This window comes from Protopterus annectens, chromosome 10.part0 (genome assembly GCF_019279795.1).
Source record: "Protopterus annectens isolate FY-2018-M chromosome 10.part0, PAN1.0, whole genome shotgun sequence".
In the NCBI taxonomy this organism is placed as follows: Eukaryota; Metazoa; Chordata; order Ceratodontiformes; family Protopteridae; genus Protopterus; species Protopterus annectens.
Window position 1 is genome coordinate 129721962 of NC_056744.1, and position 26784 is coordinate 129748745.

Consider the following 26784-nt stretch of genomic DNA (forward strand, 5'->3'; position numbering starts at 1 on the left):
AAAGATGTGGGCTAACATATGGTGTGCTAGCAAGTGATATGTCAGTCTTCGAGTAATTAACACCTTTGGGGATGATGTTTGGCAGTTTAATGCAGTTGCATAAGGGTTAAGAGCTCCATGCAAGCTTTTAACTCTGGGTTTGATGTCTTCATTTTCAGCTTTCAAACTGTGCATCTCTGGGCAAGTCATTTAACAAGATGGTGCTCAATGGTATTTCTTGAAAATGGATACTTGGTTCTCATGGGCTTATTCATATAATAAATGAAACCAGAAAAGCAAACTGTAGATGCTATTGGAAAGTAGAATATTTTAGTTTTGAAAGCAGTATACTAAACCTCCTGCACCTACAGGAAGCCTCATTCATTATAGGTTCATAGGTTCGTAGATTCATAGTTTAGTACTAGGCTATCTGCCCTAGAGCCTATACAAGCCTAGCCATAACAATTCCCTGGCTATTTCTTCCCACACTATTTACTTCCCTGGACCCTGTCAAGCAGGGAGATTGACGTGATTCCCGGGATGAATTTCCTTTTTCCCATCCAATCGTCAAGGTTCCTTTTGAAGAGGGCCAAAGAGGCACTCTGCTTGACATGTATGGGCAGTCTATTCCAGAGTCTGGGAAGTCTCTGGGTCAGGAACCTATCCCTCCAGCATGTTTTGTTTATTGTGATAACAAGGTTTAGTTCCCCGAAGTGTGTGGTTCTGATGGATTAGGATTTCTTTAAGTGTAGCATGTCCAACAGCTCTGGGTTTGACATGGCCTTGTATGTTAAGCAGAGATCGCCTCTGAGTAGACGATATGTGACAGAGTATAACTGGAGTTTTTTAAGGTGGTCAGCATAGGGCATCTGCTTTAGGCCTGTGATTCTTTTAGTGAGGTATTTCTGTGGCCTTTCCAGTTGTTGCAGGTGTCTTGAGGGGTACATACCAAATGGGGCATTCTATTCTATAATGGGTCTAATGAAGGATGAGTACAGTGGGACAATGACCTCCTTTTTTCTGGATGAAAAGCCCTTAGTGATGAGGTGTGCCACATAGAAGGATTTCCTGACTGTTGTGGTGATGTGATTATCGAAGGTGAGACCACTGTCCACCTGTGTCCCTAAGTCTCTTATCACACTTTCGGTGTTTAGTGTACTGCCACCTATGTGGTAATTCACGGGTACATGTTTTTTCCCAAAGGGGATAACTATACACTTCTTGGCATTGGGCTTGATCCCATGGCTCTGGCACCAAGCATCTGTTTCTGTAAGGCCCTTTTGTAGAGTATCCACATAATTTGGAGATTCAGTAATGGCTCCCAGTTTGCAGTCATCTGTGAACTCTGTTAGCCAGAGTCCCTTAGTGTTGGCCTGTACTTCAGAGAAGTAGATGTCAAACAAGAGTGGTCCCAGGACTGAACCCTGAGGTACTCCACTTGTCACTTGTCTGGAGCTGGATTTGGAGTCAGCTACTTTTACAGTATGGGTTCAGTCAGTAAGCCAGTTGGCAACCCATCGAGTGATGTAGGGATTAATGCTCAGCTTAGTAAGTTTATCTATTATTCCAGAGTGGGGAATGGTGTCAAAGGCCTTGACGAGATCAAGATAGGCTGTGTGGACCACCTTACCCTCGTCCACAGCTCTGGAGACTGATTCAAAGAAGTCAATCAGGTTCAGGAGACAAGATCGGCCCTTCATGAACCCAAACTGGGTGGGGTTCAGTGTTTGAAGGTTGCCAATGTCTTTGTTTATAAGTTCCATGATAATACGATAAATTGATAATATGATAAATTAGCACAATAATTTTCATGTTTCTGTTAATAGTCAGTTTTATCAGTTTGCCAGTGTGTGAGAGACTGACATGAAATACCAATGGATGCAAGTATAACAGTGAGCATTAAAACAATTAGGTCATACTGCATACATACATTTTATTAGTAGAATAAATCAGACCAGTCCATTTCCATGTTTTAATAGCTTGTAATAAAAATCTACAGATGTAAAATAAAATATTTTATAAATCAGCTGCACTGAATAATTATATAGTATGTATGTGTATTGAATAGGGATAAAATAATAGAATGAGAAAGATAAGATTCTTAAAGAAGATTGGCAATATTAAGGGAAAGTAAGCCAAACTTCCAGGCATAAATGGGTATGATAAAAGACAAATATGAGACGGCTTAACAGAAGTAAAATATATTAAGAAGAGAAGGCAGGGTTTCAAGTAGAACTATTTAATATGTACCACTACTGTATGAACTCACATATTGTATTATTTGTTATGTGTACCAATCCAGTGAAGTTGAACAGGACCTAGAAAACCTTGTTGCTAGTATAGCTTCAGGAAGTGATGGCAATTCATCTTAACTGCTTGAAATCCTACAAAGGGATACTGCCAAACTATTGTTTGAAATTTGCTAGCAAATGTGAAAATCATGACCTTGGCCATTGGATTTGGAAAAGGCCAGTTTATATTCCTGTCCAAAAAAGGGGCAATGCTAAAGACTACTTGGATTTATCAGGCAATAGCACTTGTTTCACATGCTAGCAAGATAATGGTAAAGATCCCGCATTTGAGCCTTCAGTAACTTAGAAACTGAGAACTGCCAGATGTACAGGCTGGTGTTTCAAAGCAGTTTGTATCACATCATCAAATCACAATTAAGAGAACACCTCTTCTGCCAACACCTGTTCAGAGAACATACTATTCATTGAACTAACATTTCAGCAAAACATTCCCTAGGGCCAACTGATGGTAGTTCATCCTAGTGAACATAAACAAAACCATAAAACTTTACACCTACACAGGTGGGGGGACTATGCCCGCCACCCCATAACTAAATATATCAACTCCAAGATCGCACTACAGTGAGGAAAAGGGCAAATTCCAGATGGTGGCCAACCATCGGTTTGCCCTAAGAAACTTTTCACTGAAAACTTAGTTCTATGGATAATATGTTCGCTGAATATGTATTTGTGAAAGAGGCGTTCAATTAATTGTGATTCAATGATGTGATATAGACCTGTTTCAAAGGGCAGGAGCACCAGCGATGAAACTACCACCATCTGCTGCACAACAGAGAAAGAAAGAAAGAAAGTTCCAGAAAATTATTTACCTCTGCTTTATTGATTACTGTAAATCCTATGACTGTGTGAAGTGAAACAAACTGTGGCAAGTACTGAGAGAAATGAGGGTACCAGGTCACAACAGTTAGAACTGATTATGGAATAAGTGATTGGTTTGAAACTGGGAAGGAGTATGAGAAGGCTGTGTATTGTCACCAAACTTATTCAGTTTGTGCTTTCAATATAGACTGCAAAATGCTGGGTTAAATGCATCAGATGCTGCAGTTAAAACTGCCAGAAGAAATACTAACAACCCAAGATAAGTAGATAATACTACTCTAATGGCTGAAAGTGAGGACTTTTTGCCCATAGCTTTTAAAAGTGTTACTTGTACAAGTATTTTTCTTTTCTATAATTTCACTCTTACTCTTACTCCACATTCATTATCTGTATCTCTTGCATAATAGTAACAATATCTAATTTCTTTTCTAATCTCAAAAGTCTATTTTTTGTCTCTTTGCTTTATTCTTGACCTGTCCGTTTTTGTGTTGTTTTGCTCTACTTCTTTCTTCTACCACAGAGAGGGCCATGCTTTCCATCACCCTGGCCTAACCCTGTGGTAGAAATGTTTCCACATCCTGACAGTTATGTCTTTTTTTCCAGTCCTGCACCAGTACATACACCATGATTGGGGACTTTTATTTTTTGATCTACCTTTCTCCAGAAATATAAAATGCAGTCTATCCAGCAGTGTTGTTTTTGAGATATTTTGTGAAAATGCTGATCAACACATAAAGATACTCAACAGGACTTGAAGGTGAATTCAGTCTCAGCAATACTACTCTACTTTTCCTGCTGATTTTCTTTCTCTCCATTTGGACCCCACTGCTTTTATCAGCATGTTTCAATTGTCATATATTATCCTCTGTACAAAGAGGCAGATATTCTCATCAACAGTCAAAAGGCAAATATTTCTTCAAGGCAATTCTCCTTCTGTACCAGGAGGGGTGTGTGTGTGTGTGTGTGTGTGTGTGTGTGTGTGTGTGTGTGTGTGTGTGTGTGTGTGTGTGTGTGTGTGTGTGTGTGTGTGTGTGTGTGTGCATGTGCATGTGTACATGTGTGCGTGTGTGTGTGTGTGTGTGTGTGTGTGTGTGTGTGTGTGTGTGTGTTTATCCTAAGATGAAATGGACTTGTGTACTTTCTAGTAATGGGCTGTAGCTTTCCAGAGGCCCTGACTATAACAAATAGGTATCAGAAAATGAATGACTGGATCAGCCTTTGTATGTCTTTTGAAGCAGATAATAACATGCATATCCTGACTTTAATTTTTGGACATGCACATGTACACAATAATATGACTTGGCTTATTTGGCATAAAAGAAGTATTATTTATTTTATTGCATGACTTAGTTTTCATGGTTCTGTTATAAAACATCTTTAACAGAGATGCCAGTACAGAATAAGTCCACATTTCTCCCAATGATATAGAAGTATCATCAACAGGGAACTTAACTTGCCATACTTATTATGTATGGCATTTACCAGACACCCTTGATTAGCTATGACTTATTCCAAGTGTGATGATGTGACATATTGACAGCTATACCAGGAGAAGTAGGGCAGTGGATGTGTAACATGCCAGTACAGCTAGCTGGAATTTGTAAAGAATTATATGTCATTTGTATATCAAAATGATTTGTACAGAGGCTTGCATTAAAAAATGTATTTGTAAAGCAGCTTGTGTTAAAAATGCACCAACAGTGTGCCCTGGTGGACAAAAAAGACATATACATGCATTATTGTAACTGTTTAAATGTATATGTTTTAACAGAAGATATGGGAAGAGAAGAGATTAATCTCAAACTTTGAAAATGTTTTGAAATTAAATTACTGGGCCTAGGCCATAAAGATGTTATCTAGCAGTTCTCAATGCAGCCAGGAACAAAAAGTCTGTAACAGGAAGCCTCCTGCATAGTCATTGGGGTGAACTAATTGCTACTCTGGAAGGATGGAGTATTTTTAGTGGCAGACAGGAGGAGTTTAAGAGGGATCTGTGGCTACATAGAGCCAGCCAGCAAACTCCGAAGTTACTAAGGTGGAGCTTAGGGTTGCAGGCATATGATATGACATTGCATCACTGTAGTGGGGTTAGCAATGCCAATGCAGATGGGCTCAAGACAAGGTATGGGTTAATGTATTCCCAGATAGGCTTATTCCTCTCAAGCAACGTTTCTCAAGGGTCACTTGAAAAACTAGTTTGAGTCTTCAAAGGGGGGGAGAGATGTGACAATGTGAGGTATTGCCAGCTATGCCTGGAGAAGTAGGGCAGTGGGTGTATAACATATGCCAGCACAACTAGCTGGAATTTTGTAAATAATTATCTATCATTTGTATATCAAACTAATTTATACAGATGCTTGTGCTGAAAATGTATTTGTAAAGCTGCTTATGTTAAAAATGTACCAACAGTGTGTCCTGCTGTACAAAAAAGACATATACATGCATTATTGTAACTGTTTAAATGTATATGTTTTAACAGAGGATATGGGAAGAGAAGAGGTTAATCTCAAACTTTGAAAATGTTCTGAAATTAAATTACTAGGCTTAGGCCATAAAGATGTTATCTTACAGTTCTCAATGTAGCCAGAAGCAAAAAGTCTGTACTAGGAAGCTTCCTGCATTGTCATTGGGGTGACCTAATTGCTACTCTGGAAGGATGGAGGTTTGAAATTATTTTATGACTTCCAGGAGCTGCAGCAGATCTTAGTAAGACTCTGTGTGTGTGTATTATCAGCACATATGTGCTAAATCTTGGCAGTTTCTAGCAATGGGAGGTTGCATGGAACCCAGAAGTCAGATGATCTGATGTTTGCGATATCATTCTGTAATCCATCACTAAAAATAATGTTTAACACTAGGTGAGACTGAAGTCTCAGAACACTCTGTTTTTGTAACCTGATAAAGAAGGATTATCTTGTCTTACTCTGGTGAGTAAGCAGAGAATAATAATTCTTTAGATCAGTCAGGAAAATATACTGAGATTACTTAAGTGTTGTTTTTTTGTAACTGTGGGACCCTGTCTACCTGTGTTATTGTTAATATTTCCAGTGATGAAACTCTGGTTTATTGCAAATAGATATTTATTCATTTATTTTACATTTGTTTACCGGGCTAGTCCAACTGGATACATGTCCATTTTCAGTGGAGGCCCAGGGAGAAAAGCTCCGCTACAATACTACTTTAGTAAAAATAAACAAAAAATGTACCAAAATATATAAACATATACAAAATAAAATAGAAAAACATGTACTTTAAACCTACAGCAGGATGTAAAAGCATTTGAGTACAATAAGAGGTTTAGTAAAGTAGAAAAATACAAGTAAAGTACCTAGTTACTCTATTGCATCTTTGTAAGAAGTTGAAAAGTATTTATTCATGCCTTTATTAGAAATGGAGTAACAGAAACAATTATTTAGAGGATAATTTAGAGTGTTAGATATAAGAAGAAAAAGAGTGGGTGTAAAGAATCAAAATAAAAAGGAGGTAAAAATGGTTAGTCTGGGTTATTGCAAGAGCAAAGCCAGTGGTTGGATAAGAAGAGTTTTAGTTTAGTTTTAAGTAGTGGGAGTGATGTTTGAGTTGTGAGGTCTTGAGGTAGTTGATTCCATATTTTACCAACCGAGTTGGAAAATGTGGAGTCACCTGCTGAGTTATTAGATAGGGAAGTATGAATCAGTATTTTGTTAGAGGAGCGTAGGCTCTTCAGATTGTTATAGGGTTTTATGAGGGTGGAGAACATTGGAGTGTTGTCAGTGTGGTAAAGGGCTTTATGGGCAATTGTAAGTTGGTTAAATTGTATTTGGTGGGGTAATTCTAGCCACCCTAGTTTTTTAAGATTGGAGCAATGATGAGTCCTGTATGGAGAGGCTGTAGCAAATCTGGCAATATTGTTATATGATGTAGCTAGTTTGTTAAGATTATATTTAGAAAGATTTGTATAAATAGGGGAGGCGTATAATAGGGTAGGGATTAAGTGGGTTCTAGCTATTGTAGTTTTGGCTTCTGGAGTAAGGTAAGATTTGATTCTATAGAGAGAACTTAGTTTTCTGTTAGTCGATTTTATTGTAGAGTTAATGTGAGTGTCAAATTTTAGTTGATTGTCGATTGTAATACCCAGAAGTTTGGTGGTATGGTCTGGAGAGATAAGGATGCCATTGTTGGATGTGAGTGTGAAATTAATGGAGGGAGACAAGTGAGTGGGTGTAAAAATCAGGAGTTTGGTTTTCTTTGGGTTAAGGAGGAGACAATGATTAGAGAACCATTGCTCTATGGTTGTGAAGGTTTTTTGTGTGAGAGAATAAAGTTCAGACTGTGTTGGGGCTGAGCAAATGATGGTTGTATCATCTGCATATTGAATGCAAGTTGATAGAGGAGTGGCTAGGTGAAGGTCGTTTATAAAAATAGAGAATAGTAGAGGACCTAAGATAGAGCCCTGAAGGGACTCTATAGAGGTGGGGAGGAGATCAGAGAGATGGTTATGCCGGAGTACAGCCTGTTTTCGATTATCCAGATAGGATGTGAACCAATTTAAGGCTAGATTGTCAAAAGAGAGGGACTTCAGACAATGGAGGATAAGTTGGTGGTTGACCATGTCAAAGGCTTTGGACAGGTCAACGAAGAAGGCTGAAGGAGTATTATTGTTGTGTTTTTTGTTAATTGAGTCGATAAAGGATAGTAAGGCTGTAGTAGTACTATGGAATGGGCGAAAACCATGTTGGCACTTAGCTAGGAGGTTGTGGTTTAGTAGGTGATTTAGTAACTGTTTATGGATGCATTTCTCCATTATTTTTGCAAGTGGAGATAGTAATGCTATGGGGCGGAAGTTGGAGTACTCAGTAGAGTCACCACCTTTGAACAGTGGGATGATATATGAGATTTTCCATGTAGATGGAATTGTACTTTCTTTTAAGGTCTTGTTAATCAGTATAGAGATGGGGTAAGCTATAGCTTTTGCACCAATTTGGAGGAATTCTGCTGGTAATTTGTCAGCCGAGGTGGTCGTGGGTTTTAATTTTTGAAGTAAGGATGATATATAAGTGGTGGGTATGGGTTTGAGGTGGAATGGGGGGGGGAGTGGAGCTTTGGGTTAATAGTTTGGAGGTATCAGGGCTTTGTTGGTTAGCTAACTTTAGAATGGCAAAGGTAAAGAAAGTATTAAAGGCATTAGCTGTTTGTAATGGGCAGTCGGGGTTAGATTCAATTGGATTTGGTGTGGGAACATTGCCAGGGGATAACAGCATTTTAATAGCGGTCCAAAATTTATGTGGTTGGTGCAGGGATGATTGTTGTAGCCAAGTATAAAAGTTCTTTTTATCTTGTAGGATGGCTTTTTTTGTTACATTTCTTTGTTCTCTGAAAATGAGGTGATCAGTTGTGTTTTTTGTGGTACGCCATTTAGCCCAGGCTTTGTTCCTACTAAGGATTAGTTTCCTAGTATTATTTGAGAGCCATTGGGCTGTTTTAGATTTTATTCGTATAGAACGCATTGGAGCATGATGTTCAAGGATTGTCAGAAAAGTATGATTGAAGTAGCTAACAGCTTCGTCTATAGGGAGAGATTTAATAGGTGACCAATTGACTTGCATAAGTTCATTTTGAAACAGAATGGGGTCAAAGAATTTTTTGCTATGGGATGATTTAACTTGGGTAGGGATAGTTAAACTTGTTTTATGCCTGATGATATATGTTAGGGAGTGGTCGCTGAGGTCATCTGGGAGAGTTCCTGTTGTATACTTTTGCTGTGGACTATTTATTAGTATCCAGTCAAGTATACTTTCTTTATTATTCAGTTTGTTTATTCTTGTTGGGGAGTTAATGATTTGAGAAAAGCCATGCAGGTTAATAAGGGTGGGTGGATAAGTATGTTTACATAAATTCCAGTCAATATTAAAGTCTCCTAAAAGTATTGTTTCTTGAAGGAGATTTAGTGAAAGCCAGTTTAATATGTCTTCTAAAATAGTGGGATTTTTTCCTGGGGGAAGATAGGTACAGATAATGTTAACTGTTTTGTGAGGGTTGAGCTGAAGTTTGGAAATAATTATTTCAACATTATTGTCAGATGGAAGGGTATGATTTGTTTTACTTATTTGCAGTCCGGTTTTATAGAGAATTGCAACCCCACCACCTTTTTTGTTTAAGCGGTCTTGTCTGAGGATGTTATAGCCTGGGGGGATGATTTCATTATCTTTTATTGTAGGTTTGAGCCAAGTTTCAGTTAGACAGAGGATATCAAACTGTTGGACATCTAGAAGGGCATGAATTTGTGGTATTTTATTACAAATGCTATGTATATTTAATTGGGCAATTGAAAGTGATTTGGGGGGTTTGGTAGATGGTGTTGGCTTTATTTTGAATTGGTGGCAGTTAGAGGATGGTGGGGGTGAGTTAGGGCCAGGGTTGGGGTGGATGTCGCCATCTATTAATGAGCAGATTAATATAGGGTTGTAAAATTGAGGAGTTTTGCAGTAGTAGTTAAAATGTTTTTTAAGGCTATGAGTAGGGTATTTAATGTGAGAAAGTCAGTGATATTTAGCTTGAAGGTAGGAAGTTTTGTGGATGGTATTGAGATAGCCTATTGTTAGAGCTAGAGGAGATGTTAGGGTTTGTTTGTGTGGGATAGTTAGAGTAAAAGGAAGGGGTTGTTCGTAGGAGGTTGAGAGATAGGTGGAGATGAGAGTAGTTAGGAGAGTTAGAAGTAGCAAAGGTTGATATTGATTAGACATGTTCAGAGAATCTGTAATTGAAATTGAGTGGGAGGATTGAGGGAAAAGTAGGAAGGAGAGTAGGTAGGTGGAGTAGGGAGGGGATAGTTCTAGAAGGTGTGGAGGTAATTACAGGATTTAATTGGTTGTAAGAAGAAAGGGGTGTGTTTATGAGGGTATAAATGTATAGGTGCTAGGGGCAGGTGGAATTCGGGGGCAGGGAGGGGAGCGGAGTGAGCCCGCAGGGCGAACGGAGCGGGAAGACCCAAAAGAGTGGTGTGGCACAGAGACCCAAAAGAGTGGTGTGGCACAGAGACCCAAAAGAGTGGTGTGGCACAGAGAAAACAATCTGTAAGATGGGGAAACAGCAGGTAGGTAAGTAATAAGTATATATGTATAAGTTATGTGAAGTTTAAAGTTTAACCTATGAATATGTTCAAGTTTGGAGCGCAAGAGTGTAATAGAAGGTTGGTTTGGCAGGGTCCTGAGAGAAAGAAAAAAAAAGTAAATAGGATAGAGAGAAGATACAGGTACCAATCAAAAAGATAAAGGGGTGTGTGTAGTAATAAATCAAGAGGGAGCAAATTAGAAAGAAAAAGGATGCCACCTAGTGGCCAAAGGGAATATTTATCAAAGTTATACACGTAAGAGAGGGGTAATAGAGGAAAGGAGAGAGGGAAAAAGAGATAGAAGTGCAAATAGTAGTTGAGAGGAGAATAATAAATGAGAGTCTGGATTAGTATAGTGGTGGGGGCAGGGGCTATTGGCTGCTGGCAGTCCTGGGCAGGTAGCTAGACTAGTTCACACAGTTCAGTTATTTTGGGTTAAACATGTAGGAATAACATACTTTCACAGTCTGTTTGGAAGATATCACCGATGACTGGAGGGTTGGAGCTTAGCAGACAAAAGGTTTTGGTCTTCCAGGAGGGTCGAGGCAATTGTATAGGTATTTGCAGGGTCCACCTATTCAAACTAATAAAATAGCAAAGAGAGAGAGGAAGATAGTAAGGCAAACAGAGAGAAAAAAATAGAGAGCAAATAACAAAAGCTGGCAATCTTGTACTTAAACAGGTTAGTACTAAGCACATTTGTACATTGAGTAAGTTGCTAACTAGAAAAGCACCTAGTAATTATACATGTTTAAAACATAAGAACAGCAATATGAGAAGGCATAGGTTCTTAAGATATTACAGTCAAAAAGAAAAAAAACATTAAATACACAATTGTTGACAACATTAAATACTCAATTGTTGATAATTAGGACTGTATAACTAGCTAGAAGGGTAGGACTCTTAATGAGGGTTTGAGTGTATAGGAGCGTTTCATTGTGTATACCTCTAAAACTAATATAGTCACTTTAGTTAAAGCAGTCACTTAAATAACGAGTCAATAATTTTAGGTTGTAGAGATCATTTCATGGTTAATGGCTACAAATGACGGAAATACTAGTGTATCATTGTAGCCCTTGGATCTATTTAGCGTAAAAAAGATAGAGACTCGCTATGTCGCACTCCACATATACAGCCCTCAAATAAGAGCTGGTGCAGGACAAGCGACTTGTTAGTGCGCAATTTAGTCTTATAAAATGCACATTTAAAGTGTGCACATTTAAAGAGCGCAATTTGGTCTTATAAAATGCACATTTAAATTAGACAATTCAGTGAATTACTCATTATATGTACAAAAAGGAGTTCAGGAGAGAAAATAATTGTATGTAGCAGCAAATAATGGTGAGATGCTAAAGAGGTGGCAAGAGAAGTACTACCGCTACAAAGACAGCCTGTCAGACAGTGATAATTTAGCCTTAGTACAAGCAGAAAAGCTTATAATATAAAACACCAACTAGATTAAATACAGGACAAAAATAGGCGCCAAATGAGGGATAGCATTAAAAAGTCGAGCTATCAGGTATGATTAAAGTAGTACTAGAACGACCATGAAGCTTAGTGTGGCAGAATAAAGTAAGATTACAGGCAGTAACTACGATGTTCCACGGCTGAATACTGCAATGGCACTAACAAGTATTCCAGCCTTTTAGTGATATTGGGTGTAAACACTCTGTAGTACGCTTAACATATTCCATTATCAAGAAGGCGCTAAACCCCAATAACTAAACGTTAGCGCAGGATACCAAACTGCAGTTCAGGTTATAAAACACTCTACAATAATGTTAGAACATCATCGGCGAGTTTTAGCATAAGGAAACAGATTCAAAGACCAAACAGTAGTTAGATGTTAGCAGTACAGGAACAGAATATCAATGCTTGCAACTGGTTAAAGTTCAGAACAACAAAACATATTGAACATTGGTTTGGCTACACACCGGCGTTCCATGCACAACGCTGAAATAACATGAACTGGTCAAGTTTATGTTCATACATTTATCGTGGATAACACAGCATCATACCAGTCATTGTAGTGAATAATAAGTTTAGAACTAAAACATTTAAAGCAACGAGCTGAATTAAAAGCTTACTTTAGGTTTCCGTCAAGCTCCAGGTTCGGGACGCACAGCAGCCAGGCAGTTAAGTGGAAAGTAAAGATGGCATCCAGGGATGTGGGGATATATTTATAGGGTAGGTTAGAGGGCTTGGGGGAGGGTACAGAGGGATGAACACTGATACAGTTCTTAGGCGGGAAATATTCAAGAAGGAGAGTAGTTGGTATCAAGAAAGGGGTGGACTGATAATGTGGGCGGGGTGTAGTGTTGTGGGAGTAGGTAAAGTATGAGGATGGGAGGGGAAAAGAGAGAAAATAGTGTGAAGAGACTAAGGGAGGGAAAAAGATAAAGGTGGATGGGTGAGCTACAGAAGATCCTACGGATTAGAACTATAGAGGAGAGGGTGATAAAAACAGGAGTGAGACCCAAAAGAGTGGTGTAACACAGAGAAAACAATCTGTAAGATTTAGTATTTTTATGTTCTTTTATTATTTATTATTAAATATACTTTAGAGAATATTTTAATATTTGAGAGTACTTACATCTATTGATGACTAATTAAATTCCCTGGGTTAAATGATAATATCTCCCTTGCTCCAGTTTTAAAATTAAGGGCAGCTAAATTATAACGCTTTTTATTTTCATTTTCATGTCATTTTATCACTTTTATACATATATATTTAATACATATATTTATATTTATATTTATATTTATATTCACATTTATATTTATATTAACATTTATATTTATATTTTATGGTACATTTTTAACAGCCTATTCTGAATCAATTATTTTCCATAAGGCTTTTTTAGATCATATTATATGATTCTTTACATATTTGATTAAGGTGTTGGTATAGAATATAGATGCACATCTTTCAGCATATACTTGCTCTGCTCAATAATAATAGTAATATTGATGTTATGTTATTTATTTATTTATTATTATTACATGTTTCATGCCTGTACATATATATATATATATATATATATATATATATATTACATGATTCTATATTATATTATTATATACTATATTATATTATCAATTTATTACATCCATATTGTATATATATATATATATATATATATTATTCATCGGGTCATTGTTTTATGTTTTGTGGTCATCCATTTATATTTATATTTGTGTACATATTTATATATTTATTCATATACTTCATTTACAACATCTATTATACCATTATTATATATTATATATAATCATTATTTATTCCATATATATATATATATATATATATATATATATTTTTTTTTTTTTTTTTTTTTACATTTCATAGATCTCAATATACATATATCTATTATTCAGGTACTATTTAAAACAGTTATCATTCATCAATGGAGCATAAAATTCATGATGGAAATTCAGTGTACATCTAATCTTGACCACTAGATGGGAGTATTGTTGGTGATTTTTCAACAACAAGCTAGTTGTTATTATCAAACAGGTGCAGTTACGAAGATTTTTAAAAATTCATTTTATGACATTATTTGCTACTGTAAAAGTGATACATATATATTTTATATCTGTGAATCACAGTATTTTATTCTGACTTGTTTAATGTTATATATTCGTATTTCAATACATTCATTCACATTTATGAGCATTGCCAGATTCCCATTGGTTATTTCAAACAAAGGGTCAGCATATATAAATGGTTGTTTGTTGTGTTAGTTCTTGTCTGATGAAGTCTGATCTAAGTGACGAAAAACATGTTATTTGTTTAACGTTTAACGTACAATAAAGCTGGTATTGGAATCCTAGTTGTCCGGTGCAGTTCGTCCTCTTCACAGTGCATTTTTCATTTACTAGTTTGTTTTTGCACTGCGCTTCATATTTTGGTTTATTACATCTATTGGTGACACTGTGGCCACTACTGAAAGCCTGGCTGTTTGGTCCACATTACCAATTGTATTAATATTAATTTCACTCAGTATAATTGGGTACCCTTGCAAAAGTCTTAGAGTAGCTAGCTTTGGTGTGTCTGGTGGCAGTGTAACTACCTTATAGACTGAGCAGAAGGGGACAAAGCTAGTAAATCTGTGCCAGCCTTTCCCAGGTGTGTGTGTGTGTGTGTGTGTGTGTGTGTGTGTGTGTGTGTGTGTGTGTGTGTGTGTGTGTGTATGTGCATGTGAAAATCAAATTAAAACATGTATGGTGAAGAACTTGGCTTGGACACTCAGCTGAGGTCTCAACTCTATAGCTGTGCCAGTGAGGAGTCTTACTGTGGAAATGGAGGGAAACCTAGACCCCAGACTGAGTGTGTTCTCTGTGTGATCTTAAAGGAAGTTCTGCTTGATGCATAGAGCTGTACCTGGAAAGACTGGGTGTATCCAATTTTTGTTCCATATGAATGTCCCTCTCCAGTGGTAGTAGTGAGAATTCAGGCTCCTTGATTCCTGGCCCAGACTAGGGATGTCACACCAATCCTGCACCACCTAGAGGAAAGTTGGGAGCTGGCATAATGGTTAAAATGTTGACATCACATACACTGGGTACAGAGTTTGATTCTTGTCCTTGATGAAAATTGGCTAGGTATAAAATGGCCAACATGGGCAACTAGCCTAGTACTTATCTATGAGAATTGAGAATATGCAGCAGCAGATCCACTATGAAGCTAGATGTTTGGCAACTCACAACACCAAAACAACACTTGTAAAAAGCTATTTTGGTAATGCTGTGTGGGGAGTCAATACTTATGACCTAAAATGCAAGTTTTGGAACTTGTGGATTTTTACTGACAGTAAGTAATAATGACAGCTACATCATTATATCTATGTAGGTTGCTTGGAGGGGTCTTCCACATTATGAAATGTAAATAGCGGAGCTTGGTGTAACTTCTGTATTACTCTATAGTTGCCTGGAGATCTGTTATACTAGAGTTCTGGAGGCTTGTCTCAAGTAAAACATTGGTTTTGTCTAGTGTTTCAGTTAACATACATATTTTGTCTGGCGGAATTTGCTCAAAGCGATGTGATGAAGGATGATTCAGCAATGCAGATTAATATTAGAAGTCCAATCATAGACTTCAACTCCAGTTGCAGACATTGACACTGGGAATGTCATCTCATTGGGTTGTCAGCTAAACATCTTGTTTTCTGCTTAAGTTATGCTCATCCATCCATTCATCTACAATCCCTTTTTCCTATTTTTGCATATGGAGTTGTGGTGTCACTTCAGGGGAAATCATCCAGTACCAGTGTTCACATCATTGGGTGGCTTCTTGTCAAAATGATTTCCCTACTTTTATGGGCTATATTACACATTCCCACTCAGAAAAGATGGATGAGATAAAAGTTGTCAATGAGAGTACTGAAAGCTACATATTTGTTACTGATTATTATAGGACAGGGACAGAATAGTGGATAAGTAGCCTGAACAAGCCAGCAGTGAGACTCATATCCTAACTGCATCAAAATGTGTCTATAGAGCAAAGGAAGAGAAACAAATCTAAAGAGAAAAGCTGTTCTTTATACACAGGCTCTGCAGCGCAGAGGAATGAATCTCAGACTGCTCTCCAGATAACTCAGGTTTGAGATGAAAGACCAGAGTTGGAGGGTGTTATTGGGAAGAGATGGAAGTCAGCAGCCAAAGCTGGCTCATCAATCTTTGGAGAAGTGATTTAGCAAGGCTTTATTACTGATTGCCACCTGCTGGGATACAGAGTTGATGCAACATACATTTGCAATCAGGACAGTGCACTATTCTACCAAAAAGAGTGCACAGCATTGTACCTGCATAGAGATAAAGAAAGATCAGCTTCACTGGGGCCCCATCTTCCAGTATCAGCTTGCAAAGACACTGGCCAGTATTCATTCTGATATACTAATTTAGTATCAATATCAAAGATTCTTCCTCAACAGTGGAAATCATGTAATGCTGTCCCTTTATTTACATCTGGAGACAGGGATGTTAGGTTCTCATCCATGTGCAGTTTAGGCCTAGCTTGTTGAGCAAAGCATCTCATCATTAATGTTGGAAATGTTTGTACAAAGAAGAAGAAATTACCTTCTGAATGTGCTCCTGCTTTTATTATTCTAAATGCTGTGAAGCTGGACATACGATTGCTTAATGTTTGTCCTCATGCTGGAACAAGGATAGACTGTTCTTACTTTGCTGGGTATCCCTAATGACACCACCTCAGTCATGGATCTGCACATGAGGTGCTCTGTCTGTAGTTAATGGGAGTACATGGATGAGCAGGAGGTTTCCTACTCGCTACTTTCTTATGTTCAGTTTGGGCTTTTTACAATTAGAGTTACCTTTATTCTGATTGCCAAGCACTCTGAGTGTTGTGATGTGGCTTTGTCGTTTCTGGGTAATGCATGGGAAATGAGTAGAAATGCGGCTGCTATAGGTCCTAAACCTGGAGACAGATGATAGAACAGAATCCCTCAATTTACTTGGCTCTCCCCTGAGTCTGGACAAAGGAGGAAGTCACCAGAAAGTCAAACTTGTCTGCAGGGAAAAATGACATGTAGTGTTACAGGTGACATTGCTGTCGGCACAGCATTTTGATCAGTCTATCTACAGGGCAGTAAATACAAAGTAGTCTGTAGGGTTGTCAGAACTTCTAGAGAGCTTATACAGTTTGCTGAGATATACCTTAGGAAATATTGGGGCTGTAAACCTGAATCAGAATCAGTAAGGCAGCTGCTATCATTTGCATTAACTTAGCTGTTAAGGAAATGTAATACTGTTGTAGTGCATGTTCTCCTCGATGAGGGTTTGTAGGCTGTGTCATTATTTTTTTCTTTCTTTTTTTTTCCAAAACCAGCTATCTTAGTACTCTACTTAAGGTCAAAAGTACATGTACTAAACAATAGCCTGCTTCTCTGGGTACAGTGACTGAAGGTTTTCAGCTAGCATTTTCTTTTCTTTGTTTCCTTGCCTGAAGGCTGAAGGATTTATGCTTTTAATGCAATGCAATAATTTTTGCATGGAGTCTGAATCATGTCTCCTTTTATCTTTTGCTAGTCCACCTTTCTATTTGATTTTAGAAATCATGCATAAACATTTTGTGCAAGTTTTTGTATGTGAGAGATTGCATTTAAGACAAATGTGCACATGAGTGAATTGACTTTTTTATGTACTCTTTAACCACTGCATGCACTCAAACGGGACAGGTAACAGCAATTTGATCTGAGAAAAGGTAAATAAAAAATAAATCAAAAAGAAATTAGTTAAAGTGATCCCTCTGATATACTGATTTAATATCAGTGTCAAGCGTGTTCTTCTTCAATGGTAGAAAGAATTTAATACTGTCCATTTATTTACATCTGGAGACAGGACTGTTAGGTTCTCATCCATGTCCAGTTTAGACCTAACTTACTGAGCTCATAGGTGTCCCTTTAAAGCAGTGCAACACATTTATTTTTAAGGGGGCATTGTCACCCTTTCTCTAATTATAGCAGCATAAGCACTGCACCACACCAAAGAAAGGAGAAACTTCTAATGAGCTGTCATTTTCAAATGGTTGTCTTGTGGTGAGACGGGTCACTCCTGAGTAACTTCTGATCATCACTCAATAAGTCTGATGACTGCATCTCATATTTCTCACAATACAGAATATTTAACAACATAGAGTCCTATCTAGTGAATCTTGTTTTAGTAATACAATTGAATTTTATGATTCTGTAACTGTCAGATGAGGTTTGAGTATTTCATCTCTTGGGATTTATCTGGACTTATATCAGACCTTTGGCAGCATATCTCATCAAGGAATTATTTCTGCCTGCTTTATTATGGGAATTAATCAGTATTTTCAAATGAATACAGAAATGGTTAACTGACAGAAAACAAAAAATGAAGAATTTTTACACTGGGCTCCTGTTTTGGAATTACATATATCACCATAGGTGTGGTCAGGGTTTGCTTATGGCCACATTTATATGCTAACATTCTCCATTATATAGCATGTCTATTATTAATGTGATTTGGGTAAATAAAAACACATATGATTGTGCGGAGGTTATATTATATAACCAAACCTTACATTCATAGTTATACAATGACAGTGTAACAAGCAAACTTTGAGATTTAATACTCCAAATGCATTATGGCAGGCTTTAGCCGATTTTCACCTTTTCTATTATGCCATCATCAAGTACTAGAAGAAACCTGTAGACAGCAAATTTACAATTTTGATCTCCTAGTTACTATTAAGCTAATAGAAAAGCTGTAGTGATTGTGTTAATTTCAAAAAATTTCTAATGATGTTTTTACAATCCTTTAGTTATTTTGTTATTGAATCGTATTTATCTAGAGTGTCTTAACTATTTCATTGTGTACAAGACTACATTTAAATTGACTGAAGATATACAAAGATGTCAAAGGGTTTATAATATATCAGACTTAATTGTAGACTTCTACTAACATACAGTGTATCTAATACTGGGCTTATTCAGGCTACATTAAACCTTCCATTAAGATCTATTTTTCCAACTCTGAAATTGTACAACAAAGGGGAAAAAGTCATAGCGAAGATTAGAATGTGCTACATCCAGCAGAGTAAAAACACTCTCATCAATCTAAACCAACATCTAAGAAGGCATACTTAATCTACTAAAACCAAATTTTAGGTAAAAATAGCCTCCCAGTCAAAGGACAACAGCAAGACTTGGTTAAGCTGTGCCTGACACCTCAAAGGCGGCACATAGCAGTGTGTAGAACTGATTCTGAATGGAGTCACCTACATGGAGTCAGCAGACAGAGCATTTCTGCTGGCAACAAATTCAGCTCCAGTTTTATCCCCTCTCCCCTCCCCCAGCTGCCCTTCAGGAATTACCATCAAATATGCCCTTCTTCAACTACCACTAGGGAGCAGATGCTATATGCATTCTCTAAGGCCAAAAACACTACATTGATTGGTGCCAATAATATCCCAGGATGCCTCCTAAATAGCCTGAAACATGACCTATTGGGACCACTGGAGTCACTGTTTAACCATGTCCTCCAGACAAGCTTTGTGTCACACAAATGAAGAACTGCAACGGCCATCCCTCTACACAAGGGCAGGCCTGCAATAGAACCCTGGAACTACAGACTCATAAGTGTAACTGTTTTTATATACAAGGCCATGGAAAGAATTGTCATGGACATAATTAATAAGAACACAAAAAAACAGCTTGTTTTTATTAAGGAGAGATCATGCCTACTCAATTTGGTGGACTTCTTTGGCCACCAAGGCAATAGATGAAGGCAAAATGGCGCATATTGCCTACATTGACCTGGCTAAACATTTGATGCAGCACCTCACTCACACAGTGTAAACAAACTCGTGGCTATAATCATAAACCCCTATGTTATGTGCTGGATAGCCACAAGCTCTCAGAGGGGACCCAGGAAGTTAAGCTAGTGGAGACCACATCCAGAAAGAGGCCAGTCATTGGTGGAGTCATTTGGGACTCTGTGCTGAGTCTGCTCCTTTTTGGAATCTACTTTTTGGAAGCTAAGTCCAATGTTAAGGGCATCTGGCTGTGCAAGTGTGCAGAATATTGCAAACCAGGTGTAGTCATAGAATTCCACCAAGTCCCTAACATCCTACAGGAAGAGCTAAAACAGAGAAATGATTGTTGCCAAAACTGTGGCTTAAAACTCAGTGTCAAGAAATGTATAACAGTATCCTTTGGGAAGTCCGACACTCTAGGAAATTATCTCGTTGATAACACACCCCCAGGAGTAGAACCAGTAGTCAGGGATTTGAGTACGTATGTAGATAGTAAACTGGCTTTTGACCAACATGTGTCTAAGGTAGCATGGAAATCATTCTATATCACTCAACTTATAAGCAAGGGCATGGAATATAGGTCCAAGTAAGTCATGATTCCATTGTACTCACTCCTCATCAGCCCCATCACTGAATACTAAGCACCCTTCTGTATATACCTGATCTGGCATATGCACCAAATGGAACATGCACAGAGGATCCTGACAAAAAGAATGCAGGGCATAAACATCATGTCCTACAGATCACCTCAAAGCCCTATATCTATGCTGTGTTTCTTACAGATTGCTGAGAGGTGATCTATGCCTGGTATACAAGGCATCCTTAGATCCCCCGATGGATCTTTTGCATAGCCACAAAATGAGTACCACCAGAAGTACTTGATCTATGGATTTACACTTTGTTTGCAAGATAAATAGAACATATTGGAGGGACAGGTATGTGACTCAGAGCATTCCCCTTCTTTGGAACAGACTTCTCATCCATAACCCTTTTTAAGATAAACATGGACCAATAGATTTGAAATTGGAAATATACCGCAGGTATAGCACTTATGTCTCTAATGGATGGAGGCAGCCTGCAAATCTTCCCCTAGCTTACATATACCCCTTAAAATAACTATTAAAGCACATAAACTTGCAGGATACATTTAGGAGCCCCATCAAGACCTACAAAGGCTAGCACATAAACTTGCAGGATGAAACTGGGATGCTTGGCTAGGCTTATAAAGGCAACTGTGATTATTAGTTAGTATATACTTAAGAACCTATGAACCTATAAACTGTGCATGTGAAGTTTTTTTTATGTCAATTAAAATAGGTTATATGATAACTATGCAAATTTATTACTATGTGATGTAGTCAGTGTTGATTTTATATAATAAGCTACCTGAAGAAATCTTAGTTTCCATCACTCGATTTATGTAAAATTCATCTAAAGAAATTTATTGAGGACATAATATATAATTATCATGTAACCAAATCCATGTAAATTGATGACGTTATTGTCCCTAAAGTGGTCTCCTTTGATACTGTGTGTTTATTATTTGTGAGAGTTATTAATAGAAACTATACAAAGCCTCTTTCTGTAAAAGTAAGACTTGATTGGAAGAGCTCTTAAGTATTTATTTATTTTTCTAATTTGCCTCTATAATACAAGTGGGAGTTTGTATTGTAGCAGTTCGTGGCCATTGTATTACTTTTTCTCTCCCTATAGAATATGTGGTGATGCAGAGTAAACTATAGAAGTGTGAGCAATAGTAATCTTTATTCTTGGTTTGCTTATTACTTACTGGTTCTTGACTGCAATGTCCCAGACAATGTGATTAGGAAGTATGCAGTAAAGTAGAAATATGCTATGTAGAAAGGAAAAAGATTTTATACAAAACTGTAGAAACAGTAATAGAACAATTTTACACTGTTATTCCAAAATAAACAGAGAATTTTTGAGTCCTTTGGATGTAACTGCTTTATTGGTCATATTGAGAAAGTACTGCATAAACTTTGTACAACTTAAGGGTCTTTCGTTATGGCTTACACAGTAAAGTTGGCTGACTAGTAGTGAATAGCATACTGCCTTTGAACAAGCCACTTGAAATAACTTATAACGGTATAATGATTCCTTACTAGAAAATTCAGAGTTGAAGAACTTGAATTATTCTTAAAGGCTTTAGGAGCTAGCATCATATTCTGCTTCTTATAGATTACTTAGATGTAACCTATACCTGGTTTATAATACAATTACTGATCCAGTTCTTCCTGAAAATCTATGACTGGAATGCACAACAGGGGGAGTTAACATCAGAGCATATGAACTAATACTAAAACTACATATTAGTAATACAAAAAAAGTAATGCATACATTACACAGTGCCTTCCAAGAATATATAATTAGTAATGCGTACATTACACAGTGCCTTCCAAGAATATATAATTAGTAATGCGTACATTACACAGTGCCTTCCAAGAATATATAATTAGTAATGCATACATTACACAGTGCCTTCCAAGAATATATAATTAGTAATGCGTACATTACACAGTGCCTTCCAAGAATATATAATTAGTAATGCATACATTACACAGTGCCTTCCAAGAATATATAATTAGTAATGCGTACATTACACAGTGCCTTCCAAGAATATATAATTAGTAATGCATACATTACACAGTGCCTTCCAAGAATATATAATTAGTAATGCATACATTACACAGTGCCTTCCAAGAATATATAATTAGTAATGCGTACATTACACAGTGCCTTCCAAGAATATATAATTAGTAATGCGTACATTACACAGTGCCTCCCAAGAATATATAATTAGTAATGCGTACATTACACAGTGCCTTCCAAGAATATATAATTAGCTTCACATCTGTAAAAGTGGAGTCCTTTATTACATTCTATCACAAATAAACTATGTATCTCTCAATCATAGAGAGAGAGAGAGAGAGAGAGAGACGATACACATACAGACTCACACAAAACATACACATGCCTACCCGCAATAATCTGGGAAGTAGTTACAGCAATCACGTTTCACGAAAGTCAGGAGGTCATAAGCTTAACAAGTGAATCTATGAACCAGTTTTGAGTCTGCTGGGGTAGAAAAGGAGAACAGATGCAAATAAAAAGATATTATGATGAATGAAACCACATGGTACAGTGACTATGAAGCAATGTTCTTCAGCGGAACATTATGGAAGATGTACAGTTATTACTGTATTGCTTTGGACCAAAAGGAAAGATGGCTTATCTCAGAGCAGTCCTTCTGCCCAGAGCTTGCAACAGCTACCCCAGGAGGTGTTACTCAAATAGGTACAGCTGGATGGCAGTTGGCTCTGGGAAGGTGAGAGCAGTGAAACAGAGAGATATTCCTCTAGGTATGCACTTCACTAAGCAATTCTAACTTTTGGGTCTTCCTAAAGATGTGTCAGCAGTAGAGGCTAAGGGTGGTACTGAGACCCTTCACAGAGGAAAACATCTGAGTGCCAGCTACCTGCTGAGGAGAATAAGGCATATTTTCCTTGGCAGATTCAGTTATTAAGAGTGTAGAATTACTGGTAGATATGAAAAGGAAGCAGAGTGCATGCCACATGCTGTTGGCAAGGAGTGATGCAAAGGAAGCAGAGTGCATGCCACATGCTGTTGGCAAGGAGTGATAGCGAAGGAATGTGCCTGAGCAGCTTTGTGATGGGGTTGCACCCCTACTAACAGCTACAACTACATGTACATGCTGTGAATGAGAATGTGTTCATTGTAATGCAGGAGGAGTCTAAAGAATTTTAGGGGACACTAGGTGAGGCATATGTGGGTCTAGTTTGTTGAGCTGTAATCCCACAAACTCAGTTCTTTGAACTGTATCTTCTACATACAATATCAAATATAGCAAACTTTGGCACACAGAACTTGCTAATCATGAAAGTTAAAAAGAACAAATAATGAATAATGAAATAAAATACTATATTTGGATGGGGGGCACCCTGAGATGTCACAGCATCTTCCCAGAGGCTGTGCAGCATCAAAGCCGGTATTATTAACTAAGAGGATATGATGCCAAAGCCTTTGGCATAGACTGCTTAACATGATTTTCATGTGAAAAATTGTAGAACTTACATCTTTCTTTTTTAGAAAACCTGAATGTGTGACATCAAGTGTAATCGTATGGCAGTTTTACAAAATTCAACAATAAGTTCACTAACCAGCTCAGAGCTCAGAATTTTAACTTTGTGAATAACACAGGTCATTAGGAGAAAACAAGGTTTAATAGATTTGATGGTGTCTATCTGAAAAGGAAGAAGAATTATTATATAACAATTTTAGGGAGCTCATTAATGACCATTTAATCTAGCCAAGAAAAGCAAATCTTTACTCCTGCCTCCAAAAAAAACAAACTCCAGACCTCAGAAAAAATACAAGGGAAGCTCGCCAGTTTGGTGTAGATGAAGATTCAAAGAAAGTTATATGCAGGCAGGAGATGAAAGGTGCAAGCCAGAAAACAATAGAGGTAATGAGTACCGGAGATCACAACAGCAGTTATCTGAATTCTAGACATGGATGGAAATGCAATACCTTAATGCAGCAAGACCATAAAACTGTTAGACTATCATCCGTGCTTGGCAGGTACATCAGAGAACAACACAGGTTAAACGGGAATGTGGTGGCTGAAATCAAAGGAGATATAATGCTTTATATAAGGGAAATGATCAAAGTAACAAAACTCGCAAGATAACACAGATGAGAGGAGGTACTCTGCTTAACACTAAAAAACAAAAAGAGCAAAACAATCTGTCTGGAAATTCGATAGAGAAGCCACCAAGTGAACAAAAAGAAATGATAGCAACATTAGAATAACACAGGAATGGTGTATTATTGACAGGAAGGTTATTCACATGTCAGAAATAAGTTATAGCAACTTGACCTGAGTTGTAATCAGAACGCTTATCACAAATGCTGCAGATGAAATTTTGATTATTTTAATTATTTTTAGTTTTGGCAAAAACTCATTTAATGTGACTTGATTTCAGCAAAATGTCAAGAAACATAAGGATACATTTATAAAAACACACAAGCATATATATATATATATATATATATATATATATAGAGAGAGAGAGAGAGAGATGCTTGTTAAGCATAATATGACCTTACCATTGGGCAGGATTCACGATGGCTTGCACGGAGTCTAAGAGTCGTGTAAGACTCCATGCAGCCATCGCGATCCAGGAACAGCCCGAAATCCCATGTAAGAGACCAGCTAAAACAACTCTTACACGGGCAGGGCGTGGATATGCTAATCACCTCACTTGCAGCCAAAAGGCATGCAAATGAGTTAGATTAGCGATCCACGAAGCTGAAACCAGCCCGTGTAAGAGTCGTGTTAGGTGCAGAAATGTACTCAGTTGACAACTGAGTATGTTACTGCAAATAACACAATGGAGCCATGACAGCTCCAAATAAAGTGTGCATATGTTGCAGTCAGCATGCCAATGGCCAAATATGTGGCCATTGGCACGGTAACCCGATGCAAACATGAAATAAAATAATTATTTTTTTTTTCGGCGATTGGCGATGTTTAAATGCAGCACAGCCCCGTGCAAATGAGCTGCTCTAAATAAGACATAAAAATAAAGGTTTGAAACCCACAAATGTGGTTTTTATGTAATGCATGGATTTGCAATGCAGGGACTAGCAGACTGAAAACAACATGGCCACCGTCTAGTGGTTGCTAAGGGGGGAAGCTGAATGTAAGACATGTAACTAAGCATTAATAGGCAATCCTATGTAAATGAGTGGTAGGATAGTGAATCACACTGTCACATAGCAAATGAGCACATTCTGTGTAGTGTAAGAGTTAGATAAGGGGGAGTAACAGAGTAGGAGATAGGTGACATCACAGGGGGAACTGTCAGGAAGAAATCAAGCTCATTGGAGTAAAGTGGTATGTGAAAGATGTCAATCACACAGCATAAAAAGAGGAGTGTCAACAGATAAGCATGGGAAAGTCAAGAAATGGAAGGTGTACACTGTGGCCAACACCAAAGTTTCTTGCTGTGCGTGCATGCGTGTGCATGCTGGGAGGCGCAAGTAAGACAGAGTGCGCTCGTGTAAGGCAGAGTAAGCATGTAGGAGCTTGTGTAAAGATCTATTAACCTGTTTGCATTGGTATGCACGCGTTTTAACCTGAATAAGCAGATTCTAGTCCATGTAAGCATGTGTGTGTGCATGGTAGCCACTGTGAGCGTGTTTTTGTTGGTATGCGTGCTGCTCCCCCCTGAGAAAACAGAGAGGAAAAAGGAAGCAGAAGAAATAGTAGGAAGCTAGCAGGGAATACTGGTAGAGCTAGCAGGTGAAAACAATTAGAAGCAGGCAATTACACAGGCAGAATACTATCCCAGCCCAGCACTTAAAACACTGCAAACAGCATTGTAGTATGTTTCTCTCAAGAGACACTGCAAGACAGGAGTAAGCTAGTAGAAGTGAAAATTGAAAAAGCTGCACTGAGACCAAACATGCTAGGGGCTGCCATAGCTGTTATAAGGAGACATAGGAGACTTGCTGAGGATGGTGACAATGCAAATGCTGCCAGACAACCCACAGTGAGGAGACGGAGAAGAGTGTACAGGCCCAGGGTCACCTACCAGGGGTTACATGAGCTGGAGATAGTGGAGTGCTATAGAGTGGACAGAGACCTCCTACAGCAAATTGTTGAGCTGTGCAGGCCACGCCTCACACACAGAACCAACAGAGGGGAACCCATCCCAGTGGAAACCAAGGTATGTGTTGGCCTAAGAATACTAGCAACAGGTACCTTCCAGAGACCAACTGGTGATATGATGGGGATATCACAGGCATCAGCCTCCAGGGTACTGCACAAGTTCCTGGATGCCATGTCAGCACATGTTGGTGAGCATGTATATTTCCCCAATGCCCGTGAGGTATTGGCCAGCAATATGCATCTCTTCAGGCAAATAGCGGAATACCCTGAGGTAGTGGGTGCAATAGACTGCACGCACATATGCATCAAAGCACCAGCCGGTGAGCGGGGTAGGGCCTACATTAACCGCAAGGGCTTCCCCTCCATCAACTGCCAGGTCGTGTGTGATGCCCAGGGCATAATAATGAATGTGTGTGTGCTGGCTGCCCTGGGAGCTACCATGATTCCCATATCTGGCATTTGACGCAGCTGTACCAGACATTTGCCAATGGGGACATCCCACATGGTCACCTAGTGAGGGATGCAGGATATGCACTGGAGCCGTGGCTGATGACACCCATCAGAAGCACAC